This window comes from Anabrus simplex, chromosome 2, assembly GCF_040414725.1.
Source record: "Anabrus simplex isolate iqAnaSimp1 chromosome 2, ASM4041472v1, whole genome shotgun sequence".
NCBI classification, from domain to species: domain Eukaryota; kingdom Metazoa; phylum Arthropoda; class Insecta; order Orthoptera; family Tettigoniidae; genus Anabrus; species Anabrus simplex.
The window spans coordinates 833,143,632-833,160,089 of NC_090266.1; positions in this window are offsets into that span (position 1 = coordinate 833,143,632).

Sequence of the window (16,458 nt, forward strand, 5' to 3'; positions counted from 1 at the left end):
GACCCCTTGGACAAAAGGCCAGCATGCTAACCATTTATCCATGCAGCCGGACGACATAAAATGAAAGTAGGTATATTGCCCGCTGTTAGTTAAAAAAACTGTCAGTTGGTAGTACTGGGGCTTAGCTCCATAATGCGGCCAGAAGGCGGCATTTACTTGAATAAGGAATTTTATTTAGAGATATTAGAGATCAAGACTGTTAATTCACTCATTTAGTTTCAACATTTGGAGATTCATTTGAAAAAGGGCGTATTTCTATTTTTCGTAAGCGTTCATCTATTCGCTTACTTCAATCGGTTATCTACCAGACACATTTAAACCGAAAAAGATAATCCATGACGCATCCGATTATTCCGCGCGATATAACTGAATTATATTTGAAACTCATTCGATTATTTGATTTGTTTATTCATTCTATTATTTAAATAATCGGATGGAAGTTATTTGATTATTAAAAGTATTCGATAATCCCATCACTAATAGGGTTGAAACTTATCCATTCTAAGAAGAACTGGCCCTGCTCGTGAGTTTTGAGACTGGCCCAGGTAGAGAAACTGGTTCATACTAATCTTCTCCCTGGTATTCGTGAGTTTTGAGACTCGTGAGTTTTGAAACTCGTGAGTTCTGAGACGACACGGCTATACCTCTGTTAAACTGATTAGCTCTATTTCTGGCAGTGGGGTTCGAACCTATTATCTCCCTAATGCAAGCTTACAGCTGCGCGCCCCTAATCGCACGGCCAACTCGCTCGGTTTTCAATAACGTGACATATATTGTGTTTAATATACCGGTACATCCATTAGGCTTCTTCATTTATTGCCATAAAACATAATTTCCAAATTTCCCATAATTTTGTGTTTTTAAATTTCCTTCCGTTTTTCCACAAGACAAGTACACAAGTACATGTGCTCATTTAACCTTTTTTTTGTTATTGGCTTTACTTCGCACCGACACAGATATATCTTATGGCGACGATGGGACAGGAAAGGGTTAGGACTGGGAAGGAAGCGGCCGTGGCCTTAATTAAGGTACAGCCCCAGCATTTGCCTGGTGTGAAAATGGGAAACCACGGGAAACCATCTTCAGGGCTGCCTACAGTGGGGTTCGAACCTACTATCTCCCGAATACCGGATACTGGCCGCAATTAAGCGACTGCAGCTATCGAGCTCGGTCATTTATCCTTCCTTGTGGGAAAATTTGTACGCGTTGGCAACACTGTGGTGAAAGTAAATGATCAAGTCGGGTATAGGAGAGTAAGAGATAACTGGCTCGACATAAAGCAGTCAGTTCCGCTTTTAATGTCTGGAACAGATGGAGCAATGCAATGCAGTTTGGAAGCTGTAGTAGAGTACTGTGAGACAGCGATTTAGCTGAGTGGTAATCAGTACTAGTAGTTCGAGGTAGTTGCTAAATATGTACCGGAAGTTAGCATGCATGTTAGAAATTACTGGTATGCTCCAGTACACCGGTGTTTGTGTGATCAACTTAACGTTCAGCATCCTGGTTTTGTGAGCAGGCAACACTCTTGTAGTATTTACAGCAGAACTGGACGATCCTTCAGTCAAATGAATGAAATTGCGACTCCTATTAGAAGTGCTGTTTCGGTGAAACACGCAGTAGACTTAGTGCTTTTTTAATTTTACGGGACCCACATTCAAGCACCATGTGAAGACTTGGTTGACATCTGAATGTCGTCCAGCAAATGACCCCAACTCTCAGAAAAGAAAAACGACAACAAAAACTCATTCCTGTGAACCCATGTGGAAAGTTATGAAAGATTAGGTAATTCCAGTAATTTATATTCACTAAGTAAAGCCCTGTTGAAGGAAACAGAAATTAAAAATTATGATTCGAAAATCAAAGAAATTGTGTTGAGATAATGATAAACACAATACTAATAGTAATGATATCAACTGTTTAACGTCGCTGGGCGATGTGGTTCCGCGGTTCGGGACAGCCTTGTACAAGCAGACTTACTAGCACGTTAAAGAATTCCTCCGTAAATCGAAAACATAGTGGCACGTAATACAATATTTTTATTAATGATTACTATATGTTGTAAGATATGCCGGGGTGTTGGAAATTTGTTCAGCGAGGAGTTTCTACTGACCTCAGCCAGGATAGAAGTCCCTATCGTTATAATGAAAAGACTAGGACTAAACAACTGCACCACTGAGGTCGAAAAAGAAATTGTGTATGAGGGGGTTAAGAAAGTTAGTCCGATGAGTGCAATGAGCAGTACAAGAAAAAACAGTTTCAGGGCCGATAGAGTATATCTCTTATTACTGCACGAAACGGAGAATTGACTAGTCAAATTAAACATTCAAAACTGAAGGGTATTAGCAAACAAATTCCCCCACCCCGCAAAACAGACAATTCCAAAGTTTGGATGTATGAAATGTTGTAACTTTTTTCTATTTGCTTTACGTCGCACCGACACAGATAGGTCTTATGGCGACGATGGGAGAGGAACGGCCTAGGAATGGGAAGGAAGCGGCCGTGGCCTTAATTAAGGTACAGCCCCAGCATTTGCCTGGTGTGAAAATGGGAAAACACGGAAAACCATCTTCAGGGCTGCCGACAGTGGGATTCGAACCGACTATCTCCCGGGTGCGAGCTCACAGTTGCGCGCCCCTAACCGCACGTCAAATGTTGTAATAATATGAATGTGAAGTAATAATAATAATAATAATAATAATAATAATAATAATAATAATAATAATAATAATAATAATGTTATATTCTTTACGTCCCACAAACTACTTTTACGGTTTTCGGAGACGCCGAGGTGCCAGAATTTAATCCCGCAGGAGTTCTTTAACTGTATGTGCCAGTAAATCTACTGACACGAGGCTGACGTATTTGAGCACCTTCAAATACCAGCGGACTGAGCCAGGTTCGAACCTGCCACCTTGGGGTCAGAAGGCCAGCTCCTCAACCGTCTGAGCCACAGAGTCCGGCAGAAATAATAATAATAATAATAATAATAATAATAATAATAATAATAATAATAATAATAATAATAATAATAATAATAATTGTTCCGTGGTATTTCGTGGATCGCACAGGTGAAAGAAGGTGCCGGAGTGAATGGGTCTAACTACAATGTCAAGAATTGAATTTAAAACTTAAACTGAAGGTTATATTTTCAGAACTTCACACATGACAAGATTTTATGACAATATTGCAGGTACAAGTGGCAATCAATGAACAATATTGGGAAAAATCCAAGATTAGTGGTTTTAACAGATCATGGGCTTCAAGCCCTCGTGTCACTTTTCCTGAGCTCCTAGCTCAAATTTACAAAGAGCACAAATTTACTCAAGGGCAGAAATCCCACAATACATGGAGCACTTGCTCCCTAAATTACAATATCAGGCCCCGCCGAGGCACTTTTACAACAATTGAAAAAGAGCTAACGTTTCTCAGTTTTCCAAGCCCACTCAAGGCAACATAGCATGAAACTCTAATAATCTCTGGCCTTACCAGGCACTATTAAAAAAAATAGAAAACTTATTACATAGAGGTATCTAGTACCCAACCTACAGGGCCTTAGCGAAAAAGAACAGGTTAAATAAACGGCCCGAGTACAATTTGAATGGAGTCGAAGACTGAGCTCCAAAAACTTAAAACCTATAGGGAGCTTGGCCGACGAAACAGAGGCTAATCCCAAACTACTGAGGTTGCACGCATGGAAAAAACTTTAATATATTGCAGAAACAAACGTGGCACCTCAAACCAAGATGAAGGTGAGCTCGAGAGGGTACATCACTCTCTATCCCCGATTTACAGTTGAAGGATTTTATGAAGTATTTACGTTAACCGGCAGAAAGTTACATTTTTAGAAAAGAAGGTTACATTATTGATGACCCGGACCTCTCCCTCGGGTTAAACTGCGGAGCTAGCAAGAAAGAAAGAAAGAAAGATGTTATGTGGCCATTACCTGGTGGAAGTTCTAGCAGCTGACGAAGAGGCCTTCCGCCTCCTGCTTGATACACACACTCAGTAAGATGACGATCAATTGGCCAAGAGACGTGAAAATCCGCAGTTTATAAACCCTCGGGGAAAGTTCGAGACAGTCAAGATTAAACTAGCCACACCCTCTCAATTTTATTGGTTAATTTAAAAGTTACACTCAAAATCTAGGAGGAAGACTGTGATTGGTAGAAAATTAATTACAGAAATTATTGATTGGTTGGATTCAAAGCTGGCGGAAAGAAAAGATAAATATTGCCAACCCAAAAAGAAATGAACATCAATTAGTAAAAAAAACTTATGAATACAAAACTTCTTTAAATCAAAAGTTCTTTCACTTCGCACCAGGGTGCATGGTCATAGCTTTTAGTAGTGACCTCTATGGAAGAATGTCCAAACTTCTTGATGAATGGCACACAAAACAAGTAGAAATACAGTCAGTTCAGGAAACTTCACAATAACAAATTTACATCATATTTTAGTGGTGATATCTTCTGAGTAAATTTATAAGTTGGTGCAGGTTCAGTTTCACTGTTTCACCAGTAGAGGGGTTCTTTTAGGCGCTAGATTTAAATGCGCGGCATTGGGATGTACCTCCCAGTATAATAATAATAATAATAATAATAATAATAATAATAATAATAATAATAATAATAATAATAATAATAATAATAATCCTCATCAAAACCGGCACATAGCCATTAATGCTCTTGGCCTGCCAACGCAAGTGCTGCCCTAACAGATAGCCTTCCGGTATAGGCGCGTCACATATTCAGTGTGATATCCTCCTCAGCCATATTGCTTGGCTTTTACGACCGTGTTCGCTGCCTCTCATATCAATCTCACGAGGCTGAGTGATCCGTTCCACCTCTCAGCCCGGAGCCTGTGCGTAGGAGACATGCATGCTGCCTATAGACTACATGGCTGGCAATAATAATAATAATAATAATAATAATAATAATAATAATAATAATAATAATAATAATAATAATAATAATAATAATAATAATACCAATAATAATATAGTTAGTGCCAGATTTGATTTTCTGAATCTGAATGTCCCGTGTCTAACACCAAGGGTTCTCTGAGAGTGCCTAGAAGCTATACATTATCACTTTATCTTCATGTAATAAGCCCCGGACTACTTCATCAAATACCTCATTGCAAGACGGTGATGAAGATATTGCAGCTTCAGGTAACATGATCTTCAAAGTAACAATGCATACCATTTGAAGAGCTCATGAATAAATATTGTGGGACTGTCTGCGCGTGTGAGTGCAGTGCAGTGCGGACAGAGAGCGTCAGACCTTTTAAATTATACACGTTCGAGCTAGAACGAGTGATTAAATGTCCATGTGAATTCATGAATTTTATTATTGTTGTTATTTTGTAGGGTAATATATGGATACAAGTAGGTATCACGCGAAGTATCTCATAGCACAGCCTCGAGGTTTGTTATTTTAAACAGATAACCTACCTTAGTAGAGGGTAAGGTCAGGATTTCTCTGTGTTGTAATTTCGTCGTTTTGAAGGGAAATCGGGAGCTACGAGCATTCAATCCCCGAAACAACGGTCACGTTTCTCAATAATAATACCGAGCGAGTTGGCCGTGCGGTTAAGGGCGCGCAACTTGCATCTGGGTGATAGTGGGTTCGACGCCACTGTCGGCAGCCCTGAAGATGATGATCCGTGGTTTCCCATCTTCACACCAGGTAAGTGCTGGTGCTGCACCTTAATTAAGACCACGGCCGCTTCCTTCCCACTCCTATCCCTTCATCGCCATAAGAACCATCCGTGTCGGTGCGACGTAAAGCAACTTGTAAAATAATAATAATAATAATAATAATAATAATAATAATAATTATAATTATTATAATTATTATTATTATTATTATTATAAGTGCCAGACGTATTTACTGACTTTTATCTCATGCAGAAGTCTCTATGAATATTCATATTCTATTTCACTATGAAGGGTAATCAATCTTCAGAACAGTAGATGAGCAACATTAAATAGTTTTAATCGTCTTAACCACTGTAGTTGAGAACATCTTCGATGCTTATGTCCGTGTGTTTGGGTTCGAATTAGGATAATCCTTAGTCTTCTGGGCACAATTACTTAAGAGATATAATTAATGGGGGTTGTGAACTATTCCTCAATTGGCCTTAATACATTATGAAGGCTTTGTGACTGTTCTACATGGAATCTCTCTCTCCTTTTTTTTTTATTACTTGGAGTCGGCACCACTTGTAAATTTTAGCTCACCGTTACAGCAGAATGCATCTCCATACGCCAATCTTATGTTGAGGAATATGTTCAACCGGGCTGAGTGGCTCAGACGGTCTAGGCGCTGGCCTTCTGATCCCAACTTGGCAGGTGCGATCCTGGTTCAGTCCGGTGGTATTTGAAGTTGCTCAAATACGTCATTCTCGTGTCGGTAGATTTATTGGTAGGTAAAAGAACTCCTGCAGGACTAAATTCCGGCACCTCGGCGTCTCCGAAAACTGTAAAAGTAGTTAGTGGGACGTAAAGCAAATAACATTATTATTATTATTATTATTATTATTATTATTATTATTATTATTAGGAATATGTTCACCATTGCGTGTTTCTGTGGGGGTTGGTAGTGTGATCTGGTGTGTGAAAATGGTGAATTGTGTATTAAGGCGAACACACACACACAGGGAGAGGGAGAAAGTGAGAGTCCTGGAGCCATAAAAATTAACCAAATGCGGTCAAAATCCCCGACTCTACCGGGAATTGAATCCAGGGCCACTGAACTGAAGGAAGCTAGACCGACAATTCCGCCAAGGATCCAGACGATTGTACCACGTAGAACATTCTACATAATCCCCTAGCAGGCTTCTATGTCCGATGTGAACGAGTTATCCTGAGCAATACCTTGCGATGGATGGAAGATTCGTCTTTACGATATTACGATATTAAAAATCACACTAAAAATACTTCTCCATATATTACATTCAATTAATTTTCTCTTTTTTCTCGTGAGACATTACTGTTTCATACGTTCAAAAATAAGAGTATAACTACAAACTCAAACGTTTAGCTTTGTCATTTCCACAATGCCTCAGTAAACCTATTCTCCGGTCCCACACAACTTCCAATACCGTAAAACAATATTTGTATCTGTTCTCACCATTTTCAGTACAAGAAACGAACCTACAATCATCTCCAGGATGGACACCATGAGAATTGTTCTGACGTGTCCCAAACAGCAAATACTGCTTAACTGACCATTCTGAGCAACAGACCAAGTACATCAGGATTAAAAATTGTCTACGAACCTAGAAGAAATAGTCAATAGCATGTCTAAAACATTAATAAAAGAAGCAGTAAATAAATAAATAGATCAATAAATACATAAAAAAATTACATGCACATGCCGCAAAGACAAGTGAGTTTTCAAGGGTTTTTGTAGTTTGTTTCACCTAGCCCCGCTGTCTAGGGGTAGCGAGACTGCCTCCCATCCGCGGGACCCGGGTTCAATTCAAGGTCAGGTCAGGGATTTTTACTTGAATCTAAGGACTGTTTCGAAGTCTACTTAGTCTACGTGAAATCCACCGAGGAGCTATCTGACGGTGAGATAGCAGTTCAGGTCTAGAAAGCCAAGAATAACAACCGGGAGGATACGTGACATTGATCGCGCTTCACCTCGTAATCTGCAGGCCTTCGGTCTGAGCCGCGGTCGCTTGGTAGTCCAAGGCCTATCTGGGCTATGGCACCATGAGTGTTTTCTTGGACTTTGTACTATGTGTCAATAATCCTTTGATTATCGTTTCTGACAGCATTATTTATTAATTCTAAACTTCCTCCGACCAGTTTACGTATTACAGCAATTTTGTTTCAAGGATCAAGAATCATGTTCGCCTTGCTGCCCGCCAGATGGGTGGGCTTGGTGCAGTTTTCCGAGACTAACACATTATGCGGGGTATTCCGTGGCGGGTAATCAACTGTATGTACCGGAGCAGGTAAATTGCGTCTCATATTGGGTCTTCATCGACTGTTTGCGATTTTGAGGGAAAAATTTGTGACACGTAAGTACAAGGCATGTGCAATTTTTAAACGATTATTTTTAACAAGCTAAGTTTAACTATCCTGAATTCACCCTTTGAGAAATCGGAGAAGAGGTATCATACATAAGGAAACATTTCTGTAGAAGCAAATGCTTGTTTTTCAGCAGTAAGAAAATGTAATCCAAAGTATAAGCCAAATGTAACCGAATAATTTTGAAATACACTGCAAATGGATTACACATATATTTTAACAAAACATTTAAATAAATACGCCAAGATCTACAAAATGAATATTTATGTGAATCTGATAGACAGTTATTGGCGGAGCGATTTTTCCCATGGGGGCGGAGTTTACCCTCTCCATAGATGACGACCCGTATCTCCTATATAAGGACACCAGGATAACCCTCAGCTACTCAGTGTTTTCGAAATCGTGGTAGACAAATGTCTACTCCATGTCAGTCCGACACGCGTTCTTAGTGCAGTTACATTTTCCTTGGGTGAAGTGATCATTGTGGTGTGTGGATATATGAAATACTACTCCCAGTACACATTAACAAGCAATATTAGTACAGACTAAAACGAATAGGTTTAGAAATAACGGGTAATATTACAAAAATCGCCCCGACTTTGTGAGTTACTGACTATAGAGAACGAGTAGTTATTATACTGTGATTAAGGTATGTGCAGTTGTAGGAGACAATCAGCCTAACAAGTCAACGTTGTCAGATTAGTCAGGAAGTGATCCATAAACAAACAGTGACGCTCACACAGGAACAAATAAAACCAATGAATATTTTTCTCTATAACGAACGGGAATCGAGTAGCGATCTTCACGGACAGTAACTGCTACTTGGGTAGTCCATTCGAGTCTATGAGTGGATCTATCAATGTCATCTTATTCGAAGACATATAAACAGTGCTTCAAATAACCGATTCCAAATTTGTTCGCATGTAGGCCTATGTTAGTGCTCGTGGTACCCAAGTTTCAACACTACAGCAACGCGCCGGTGTGCCTGCGAAATTCTTGTTTGAAGACAACGCAGAACTTCCAACAGTCACAGGTTGCAGATCAATGCGCCATGGATTCAACCCCGAAGGAAATGAACCTAGGACTACCTGCTAATGAGGTGCCGGTTATGGATAACTAAGTCCATATGGGTATCCTCAGATGACAGCAGGTTACACGCAGCAAATGATAAGTACATTCCATGGTATTCTTAGAATGAAAATAAGCCGTGTCGCATGAATATGTAAACTTAACTTTGTAAATAGAATCTATCAGCATGCATTTTGATGTCCATTATAACGTGTACGTGACGCAATATGCGTATTTCAATGGAGTAAAGTTTCTTTATTAATTTTATTCTTTGTCTTCTGTGATTATTGGTTAATCACAAAGTTATTTCGTGGATTTTGCATGAAGTAGTAGGCCTATATAAGGCCCTATAATTTATTAATTTTGAGTGAAGCATTCGTAAGGGTGGGTTTAGATAATTCAGCGGACTTCATAATCCATTCCAATTTCAATTAGCTGATATGGATCTTCTCAGCGTTTCAAATATAGATTATTCAGATGCTTCACAACTTTAATGCATGCATACAGTTGCTTTTCCTTTCAGTCTTAAGGATGCTGGCGACTGGAGAGAGGAAAGCTGACTCGAGGTGCGAACCATGACCTTTGGTAGCTACGCAAGTGAGTGATATCTTAAGTTAAATACCTGTCCATTAGGATCTTCTCAATGTGTAAATAACGTGGATTCGAGGTACACGTGTGTGAAAAACAAGGGTAATAATAATAATAATGTAAGCCAATACTGAATACGGTTGAGGCATTGAGATGAAATGATATTTGAAGGTATCCATAAATGGTCATATGCCCAGAGAATAGAAGATAATTGAATCAAGAATTACGTGTTTGTATCTGGGTGAAAGTGTAAGTGGTTTTTAAGCTGACGGAAGCCAATGCTGTTTACAGAGAGAGGGAGAGAGATTTATGGCCTTCAGAATGAATGACAAGAGGGGTGAGCGCCAGGCCCTATTGCTGGTTCCGTTAAAGTCTGTCAACCACTCGCAGAAATCACACAAGATATTTTGCCCATTTGACACTGTACTGAATATTCACGTGTCAATGATTTTTGTCACCTTGCTGTACGTTTTCACGATCCGATAGGTGAAGTAATCCTCCAATTTATATATTTAAATAAGACCGTAGTAGGGATTTTCAGATAGCACCTCGAAGTAAAGCTAGCGTGGTTCGATACCCATTTGGTGTCGACGTCTTTGGATCGACACCGGAAGGCCTGAAAACAGTCACAGCTTCTCAGAAAGCATTAAAGTGTGTTGATTGTATATTGTATTTTATGTATTTACAGGTTAATGCTTCATTGTAATATGTACTTATATTTTATGTATTGTGTCATTCTATGTTGACTTCTGGTGAGTTACAGGATAACCAACGTCGTGTGCCCGCTTTGCAAATATTAGAATAAGTTATTACCCCGGAGAAATGCGTATATCCGATAGTGCGATGTATAATTAATGTGATAATGTAGACTTAATTAGCGACAAGCCAGGACATGATTTTCATGATAGGATTAATATGCGGGAATGATCTGTTATCCTTCTGTCAGGACACAAATACGACACCGTAAAAATATTATTGTTTTCTCACAAGAATGCCATCCCTTTTCATATAATTATTGTGTTGTAATGTAGTAATATAGTGGATACCCACGGGTATCAACATTAAGGTAGAGGGACAGATCCCTATTAATTAATAATGGAAATGTATATAAGTAGTGTCAATGAGTTGATTTGGGAATGATAGAATGAGATTCAGAAGTGACCAAGACTGATAAAAGACGTTCAACGGCATTATCTATATGATAAAGTTCACTGTTTTAATTGCCACGCAGGTAATAATATGGCATTCCTCGTGGGTGGAAATATTTTCATGTGACACTCTCAGTAATTAAAATTGTGTTTTTTGAATTGAAAACAATCCATTCTTAGCATTCAGTAGATTAGCGTATTCCTCTGACTATAGCATCCTACTTTCAATATATTCAGATTAAGTGACCACTTTATTTAACGAACAGAACCATCGGGCCGTATGCTCTCGAGCGTAGCCATTGTGCCAGTTGAAAGTAGGGAGGATGGGATTTCGATGCCAAGGTTTGATTTCCGAATTTCTTCATCCAGAAGATATCCATCCAAATATTTATTTGTGAGGTTAATTTATATATTTAGCACTCTGTCGAGCCCGGGACAGGTGCAGTATAAACATTTTCTTCTTGATTCTCGAGTAAGATGACATGTTATTATAAATAACAAATAAAATACATTACTGCGCATGAGCCTCCATGGCTAAGGTGGCAGCGCGCCGGGCTCTCACCGCTGGGTTCCGTGGTTCAAATTCCGGTCACTCCATGTGAGATTTGTGCTGGACAATGTGGAGGCGGGTCAGGTTTTTCTCCGCGTACTCCAGTTTTTCCTGTCATCCTTCATTCCTACAACACTCTATAATATAATTTCATTTAATCTGTTAGTCATTAACCATTGTCCCAGAGGAGTACGACAAGCGTCGGCAGCCGGCAAAATTCCCATCCTCCCCGCTAGATGGGGCTTCACTCATTCCATTTCTGATGCGGTCGGATGACTGGAAACAGGCTGTAGATATTCATATTTATTAATGCGCAAGGACACCCGTTAATTTTAGAGAACCACTGGACGCAACTTAAGTACCCACGAAAAAGCATTCGACAACAAGAGAGCTTTGTTCCGCTGACCAAGAAGCTTGTTTAACTTTATCGTAATGTGAATTGAATCGGTTGTATATGAAAGAGTATTAGTCATTTTTTGGCGAAATGTGTTTATAATGGTAAACGATTCTTTCAGTGTAGATGCATATCTAAATCGTGAAAGGAAGTAAGTCTGACCCTTGGAAGTGTCATTCTTTATGTAACAACTTAAGTCACCACACTCACTGCCTTCCATAAATAATCACATAAGTGTGCTAATTGTTGAAAAGCTTACTTCAGTGCTCTTCGGTTGTTTTTCCTGTTTGCAGTTGGTTGTACTGCTAAATTTGTTGTAATGTGGAGGGAAACATTGGCATGTTAACTGACTGTGAAGCAGTATGGACTCCAATGATGTTGAAGTTACAGGTTTATTTACAAAAAGGCATAAGTCAGGTGTACTTAAAAATGTTCGTATACTTCTGTTATATGAAATACTTGAGGTAGAAACTTTGATGGTTAAAATTCACCAAATACTATATGAAAACAAGTGAATGCAAATAAATGTTATATTATTACAAAATATTTGAAGAAAAATTGACAGGTATATTTATGTAATGACGTTAGTCAAGTACTCTTCAAACATGTGCATATGCCTCTATCATTAATTACATACTTGAGGTACAAACTATCAGTGTCAAAATTTGCTAAACGTGTGGCGGAAAACAATCATTTACTTAACATTTTCATCAATTATGCTTGTAAAGATTTACTTAGTTTCTTTTTCCCATTTCCCAATAGTTGACTTTTTTGACTTATGTCCCTTCATAAATAGACGATTCCCAATTATGTTGTGGTATGCTCTACTTCCCGTAATGTCACATCTGCGTGAAGCTACTTTGGTTCGTTTCAGACGAAGCTCTTTGTTAAACTAGATGCGAAAAATGACTTTGGATGCCGAATGCCAGTTTTTGATCTACATTAAGTATTTTGTCACTTACCCCCAAGTCCATAGTTATGTCATCGTATCCTTGAACAGCTGATTGGCATTTGCCAGAGTTATAAAGCGAGAAACATACATCAGTAGGTTAGATGGTATGTCTGAGAACTCTTTTTGGGGGGTGATATTCTGGCTCCATGCCACTCTATTATTTTAAATTAATACCGCTTAGGGGAGTTGTGCATCAGATAACCACTAGGTCACTGCGCCGTATCTATATCATAGTCAGCGCTGCTGGTAACGAAACCCAGGACTGTCCTACTGGGTAGACAGTCCGGAACGCTGAGGGAAGGAATTGATCAAAATGCACCGTTATTATGAGTATTGAGGTGTTTCCTTTATATGCCGGTAAGAAGAATATGGTGTACTGTTGATATCCCCGACTTGAGAAATCCCCTCTCCTTGCCCGGGAATCGAACTTGTGATCCTGGAACAAGGTGGTCCGCAAACCGCTTGGTCACCCGTGTTAGCTGATATATGGTCTTATATCCGTGAAAAATCAGGTTGGGTTGCAATTTTATTTAGCGTTTAGCAAGTGCTCTGTAGTGTCGTAATATTATTTTGTCTAGCCATTGCTCAGCGCGATTTCTTGAAATATATATTTCTTAAACAATTCTCCCCGCAGAAGTGTCGTGCGTGTTAGATAAATACGTATATGTTTTAACTCTAACACATTCGGCCATAGAAATCAACACATTAGAGATAAAACACAATAAAGTCTGTTTCAATAAAAATTATCACTTGGTGCTGAGTGTGAGAGAATTACAACAAAACCTTATAATAACAACAACATTTCTTCTTCTTTTCTGATCTTTTATGCAATTATTTGGGGATGACTCTAGTGTAGATTAAGGTCATTTTTTCGGCCGAATGTTCTATTTGACGCCAACTCTATGTGGAGGAATATTTTCATTATTGTGGATTTCTGTAAATTGAATTGTTATCCGTAATTGAAGATGTGTATTAAGAAGTCGACAAACACCCAGCCCCCGAACTGCAGGAGGTTTAAATCCTCGACCCTGCCGGGAATGGAACCCACAGCCCTATTGTTCGTAGACCGCTATGATGACCATTCAGCCAAGGAGCCGGAATTTCTGCGAATAATAATTGATGGAAATTCATTCTCAACAAAATAGTATTCTACGAATTTGGTCCAACAATTAAAATAAAATGTCATACATTGTTGCCCACCTTGTAAGAGCAGTTACAATGTCGCTTCAGCTCAGCCATTGGATTACATCTCTCATCAGTTCCAACATCAATGAGGATGGAGAAAGAAACTTCTAAGTACTCTTTACGTCGCACCGACACAGATAGGTCTTACGGCGACGATGGGGTAGGAAAGGGCTAGGAGTGGGAAGGAAGCGGCCGTGGCCTTAATTAACATTGGAAACCACGGAAAATCATCTTCAGGGCTGCCAACTGTGGGATTTGAACCCACTGTCTCCCGGATGCAAGCTCACAGCTGCGCGCTCCTAACCGCACGGCCAACTCTCCCGGTCTTTCTACTGTATATACTGGGATATGTTACTTGATCTCATTTCTGCGTTCTAAAACGCACACCGGAACCCGGGCTGCTATGAATAGGCGTTGCACTGGTGCACAACAGGTCTCACTCAGCCAACCATACTCATGAACTGTCACTGTGTTACAATTGATAGGTGCTGTACCATTCTCTCCTGACTTGAAACCTACAGACATGCATATTTTTTTAACCAGTAAAGATATATCTGGGTGTAAAATGGTTAGTAATAGACGTGGAAATTCAGCGACCAAACAAATCATAATGTAAATTTACGAAATGAATGGTCTCATTCTTTTGTCTATTGAATGACTTGTGGCCTCCGGACATGCTGAGAAGGGTTCCTATTCTCGGTTACTTACTTGAAAACATAGTAATCTGAATTTACATTGAAAAATTTCGAATATCTGCATTTAAAATGGAAAATATCAAAATTAAAACTCATTAAATAAAATACACAATCGTCGGACCTTGTACTCACACTTACTTCCTACCTGCTTACTTACACATACGATATTTGATGGGCGCCAGCTACAACTCAGTGCAGCAATAATAGAAGGAGAATCTTGACTATCTCTAGGGTGTGGGGTAATAAGCTTACTTTTGACAATTTACCATATAAGTTCTGGGAAAAGGAGATTGGCGTTCGGTTCGCCCATTAAATTAGGGGTTAAGTGATTCTACTCTGGAAATGAAACGAAACTTTGATTTGGTAGAACAAAATATATATTCTTGAAATTGTATATAAAAAAGTAGTAAGTCTTGCCGCGATAAAACAGATGAGAATATGAAATTATGACATTGCAACTGAAAGAAACTAGGCATGAATTTGAATTCTTCTTGATCGGACATTTAACAATTTATACGGAATATATCCCTCACTGTTTCACTTGACTGTACCTTCAACACTTTGATTGTAATTACGACGTATTCCTTATATTCCTTATAACTTAGCCAATCCAGAATTTCTGTAATTAATTTTTGACCAATCGTGTCTTTCTTCTCCGATTTTGATGTGTAACTGTAAGCTACCCAATAAACGCCTGTGGGTGTGTCTTAATTATTCATGAAAGGTCTCGAACCTTCCCCGAGGGTATAAAAACTGCTGATTTTACTGTCTCTCGGCCATTTCATCAACATCTAACTTAGTGTATGGACGTGTAGCAGAAGGCGGGAAGCGCCTCTTTCTTCTGTTTTTGCTAGTGGCTTTACGTCGCACCGACACAGATAGGTCTTATGGCGACGATGGGATAGGAAAGGCCTAGGAGTTGGAAGGAAGCGGCCGTGGCCTTAATTAAGGTACTGCCCCAGCATTTGCCTGGTGTGAAAATGGGAAACAACGGAAAACCATCTTCAGGGCTGCCGATAGTGGGATTCGAACCTACTATCTCCCGTATGCAAGCTCACAGCAGCGCGCCTCTACGCGCACGGCCAACTCGCCCGGTCCTCTTTGTTCAGGCAGCAGTTCTTCGGTAAGGTAATGGCCGCTTAACATCTTTATTTCTTGCTACCTCAGCAGTTTAACCCGCGGGAAAGGTCCGAAACGTTTACAATGTAACCAGCTTTCTAAAAATGTAAATTTGTGCCGGCTTATGTAAAAACTTCATATATCTTTAGCTGTAAATCGGGGATAGAGAGTGCTTTACCCTCTCGAGTTCCCCTTCATTTTGATTTGATGTGACTACGTTTTGGTAATGGATTTTCTACTCTTCCTTAATGTGTTAAATTTATTCTTTATACGAGTCACTTCCATAGTTTGGGAATAGCCCCTGTTTCTTCGGCCTAGTGCCTTTTAGGTTTTAAAATGTGTATTTAGGAGTGCAAGTACTCGCCTCCATTCCTTTGGTATTGTGGGCCATTCATTTAACCTGTTCTGTTCTGCTAAGGCCCAGTAGATTGGGTACAAGATACCCCCGAGGTGTAATTTGTGCCTTGATGGCAAGTGATTGTAAGGTATGCTATGGCCTTGAAGAGGCTTGAAAAACTGAGAGCGTGTCAGCTCTTTTCTAGTGTTGGAAAAGTGCCTCTAGGAGGCTTAATATTGTAAGTAGGAGCAAGTGCTCCTTGAAAGAAGGGGTTTTCTGCCCTTGAAGGTCTTGTGCTTGGTATATTTGAGTTATGAGCTCAAGATAATAGTAAAGTGAGGGGCGTAAAGCCCAGAATTGTTCTGTATCTTGGCTTTTCCT